Here is a 4,517-nt window from a genome sequence, read left to right on the forward strand (position 1 = left end):
TTTACTTTTTTTCGCCTCTTTGAATGAAGTTGGTCTGTTGAATAGCGGAAGTTGGGTAATTAAAATTGGAACGAAGGATTGAAAATTGTGGATGAGAGGAAAGATCGTCCATTTTTGTAATAAGTGCAAGAAATTTTTGGCTTTCTCTTTGGGTAATTTGTTCGTTGAGTGGAAGTTGAATAATTTCCAGGAAAAGATTTGGGACGAAGGAAATAGTAATTGAAAATTGTGAACGAGAGGAAGATTTCTGTAATAAGTGGAAGAAATATTTGGCTTTTTTTGTCTCTTTTTAATTTGCTCTCGTTGAATGGCGGAAGTTGAATAATTAAAATTTGGGACGAAAGATCGAAAATTGAATGTGAATGAGAGGGATATCATTTCTGTAGGAAATAATATAAGAAATTTTTTATTTTCTTTTGTCTCTTTCGTTGAATAACGGAAGTTGACTAGTTTCGAGCAAGTATTTGAAAAGAGAATTAAAATTTGGAATGAAGGAATTGAAAGTTGGATTAATAAAGTAAAGAGACATTGATTGAGTATTAATTGCAAGAAAGCATCGAATATTCGTGAATTACTAAAGTAAAGGATGTCCAAAAATTTATGCAGAAATCTTGGTCGCATTTCTTCAAAATGGCGATTGTGGAACGTAATTATGTTGAACTTTTGTCGCTAAGTATTGTCGTCTAATTTGTTTAATTCCTTGATTAAAAATCGAATAAAATTGACACTTTCCATTTTCATAACTCGTAATTTTATTTTGAAAAAGAATTTTTAATTTATGATCCACAATCGTTAAATTTCTATCTTAGAAGATACATCACGTGAAAAAGTTTAGCAAATAAAGTTTTTAGATTTACGATTTTTACCATTTTTACCCATGTTCTTTAGAAAGATATAAATATCGTATAAATAAATCTTACGTTTGAACGAATCTTTTACAGATTTATAGTTTTTACGATTAAATTATTTTCTTTTTTCAACAAACTTTTATAAATGTACCTGTATTCCTCTAATAAGTAAAAAACCATTCGGAAAATATATTAATACACATCACTTAAAACCTTTACACTTTTTTTAAGAATTATTCAATCTCATCCTATATATGAGAAATAAAAAAAAGGATTCCATTAATTTCGAAAGAATACATTTATTTTGACAATTTGCCAAGAAATTCTTACTCTTCAACTATACAACTATACCTCGTGCTATATATACCTATATATACCTCCAAGGCTTGACAATAATAAAATTTACGAATTTTTTCATAATAAAATTTGTTACGTACTTCATTATTGAATATCGTCGCTTTCAAACTCGTATCTATGTTATTTTTTCCCCAAAACTTTTTATGAAATGTTCTTCGAACATACCGTTGCTCTTAATTAATTAACATCGATAAAATATCATCTATAAAATTTCCATATGGATATTATTGTTACCTGTATATCTGTAAGTATAAATAATTATTACGATTCTTTTACGATCGTTCATCGAATTATTTCATCACGCGACACGATAGAGCGATGATCGAACTTTTCCCGAGATTTCTCGTGATTCGACCGGCCGCAATATGGTGACCGGCCCTCAACGGCGCCAGCAGGCATTGATTTCACGCGTGGGCCAGGATGTCGGGATATCGATCGCGCCCCCTACAACGTTTCTTGCCTTCTTCTCACTGCTTTCGATCCCTCCAAAACCTCTTCATTCCACGTTTCTTTCTTTTTTTCTTTCTTTCTTTTTTTTTAATATATATATTGATATTTAATAGGTGATTGGAACCTATGCGAAGCGCTTAATGGATTTTATTCAAAGATGTATTTACGTTGTCGAGGATCGAAGTTTATTGTAATTATTTTTAAATGCGATCAGGATTTTTGTACATAAGTATGAACGAAGAACGTATTTGTATATCAATTTGAAAAATTGGATTCAAATTTTAAGTTTTTTGAAAAAGAAAATGTTTTTTGTTTAAGTTTTACTGTATGGATATTCAAAGTTTTTGTTTTTTTTTTATGTCGATGATAAATTTAATAGTGTTTTCCGTTAAAATTTTGGGATTTTTTTATATGTAATATAGAGAGCGTTGATAGGAAAGTATATAAATTTAGAATGAATCGAGTTGAACTATATTTCACGATGATTTATTATTTGTAACGCGATCTATAGATCCTAGTTTTCTAGTTTGAAAGTTTCATGCATAGATATTTATTACCGTTAGAGAATCGGGCGTTGGTTTCAATATTGTTTGCCTCGAACGCGTGAAATATTGATGGTGTATTCAATTTGTTCATTGCTACGGCGCGAGGTATTTTATTTTAAATCCTCTATATGAAAGTTAAATGTTGAATATGGTCGATTCGCATTCGCGATGGTGAAAGAGCTGAAAAGTTTGTTTTATGCATTTGTTTTCAAGCAAATCGTGTTCACGCAATTTGTGCAAAACGTGTAACAATTAAATTTCGATATTTTAATCTCGTGGATCGGAAACTTTTACTTCCATATTTCAAAAATTATTTTTCACGAGTATAGACGTAATTCGACAAATTTAATCAACTCTCTTTACAAATTTCCATTATCCTCCTATCTTAATAATCGACTTACAAATTACATAAATATCGGCCAATCCTAAACTCTTCCTTATTTTACACGCTTGCATTAACTTACTTCAATGCCATGTGTCGCCATTGCGATTTCAAAAACATTAAAAAGAAAAAAAGAAGAAAAAAGCATTGCTTTAAATATATCTTAATCAGAAACTTCTACTTCCATATTTCATTACAAATTTCCATTATCCTCCTATCTTAATAATCGACTTACAAATTACATTACCATCNAAAAAGGAAGAAAAAAGCACTGTTTTAAATACATATATCTTAATCAAAAACTTCTTCCATATTGCATTACAAATTTCCATTATGCTCCTATCTTAATAATCGACTTACAAATTACATTACCATCTCGAAAATATCGGCCAATCCTAAACTCTTCCTTAATTTACACGCTTGCATTAACTTACTTTAATGCCACGAGTCGGGATTGCGATTTCAAAAACACTAAAAAAAAAAAAGAAAAAGCACTGTTTTAAATATATGTATCTTAATGGCAAAACGGTATCTTCAGTTTAAACCAGCCTCACGCGTCGGCCTCGTAAATCCCTTTCTTTTTATCGTATCGTAAAGCGGAAGAAAATGAATCGATGAATCGTCGTCACTCGCGTATTTCGTCGTATCGGCTTCCACGAATCGCGGCCCTCGTCGTTCGATTGATAAAACCGGGGGAACGGTACCCCGGGCTGGTTTATTAAGATCGGGCAGCGATATTTACGGGGTGGCTCGAGGCGATCGAGGAGGCGTAATCGAGCACTCCAACGCTCGGATGCTGGCGTTGCTTCTCGATAAGGTGAACGAGTTGTTTCATGGTGAATCGGCCGATCATCGATAAATCGAACGCTTGGTAATCTTTTTGGCGCGTTAACAGTGATATTAAATCGGGTGCAGTGAGAACTTTCTTTTCTTCGAGACGCGAATCACTTTGACTTTTTCTTAGACGATCGTTTTTTTTTTTTAAAAGGAATTCTTATCTTCGATATGCTTGTATTTTTCTTCTTTGATTTATCGAGTATATTGTTTTTGTCCTTTTTCTTCTTTCTTTCTTTCTTTCTTTTTTTTTTTTTTTTTTTTTGTTAAACTTTGCATATATGAGAAAATATCAAATTTATCAAATGGACGACTAAAAGATATAAGATCCGATAGGAAATAAAACTGTATTGTTATTGTATACATTGTTTTAGGTTACTTATAAATTATCTCGTCATACTAGTTACAGATTAAAATCAAAGATTTAATGTTGAAACTATAGAATATAAAAAAGCAATCTTCCTTTTTAAATATTGAATTTCTCAAAATAACTTCCATCTGAAATTCCACTACGATTCCTGTTATTTCACACACGTGTAACAAATTTTACATACGATTTAATATAATTCTCGTCTGTGAATCTAACGCGATATAAAATTTTCATTATACCGTCCATATTTTCCACAAAATAGCGAGAAACCACGCTTCAAAAGAAGAGCGTATGTTTTTGTTTTATTTCGGAGGAGAAACGAGAAACTTTATTCCCTTTTATTTCCACCGATTCTGCTTCATATTTTCCCTCTTTATTACCTGTTTACGGTATTTTCTCCGGTCACAGTTAATCATCTCGGACTCTTTCATCGCAGCCAGCACCGATGCGAAAGAGGTCTCGAAATAACGTGTCGTGACCTCGATACTAGCTAGCTAGTCGGCCGCCTGATTCGGTGGTTGGCTCGTGGCCCGATTTTCCTTCCGATATCTTTCCGCTCCACCCTCGAAAACCAACCTCCCCCTCCCTTCTCTCGCTCTGTTGTTCGTTCCACGCTCGCCGGGACGATGCTTCTGTTCCGGATAATTCGCGGCCTCGAATTTTCTGTTGTTCCTCTGGTTTTCTTTCTGCGTGTATCATTTTCATATTTCTTTTTTTTTTTTTTTTTTTTT

This window comes from Apis laboriosa, unplaced genomic scaffold, assembly GCF_014066325.1.
Source record: "Apis laboriosa isolate Shangri-la unplaced genomic scaffold, ASM1406632v1 scaffold1_cov151, whole genome shotgun sequence".
Taxonomy (NCBI): domain Eukaryota; kingdom Metazoa; phylum Arthropoda; class Insecta; order Hymenoptera; family Apidae; genus Apis; species Apis laboriosa.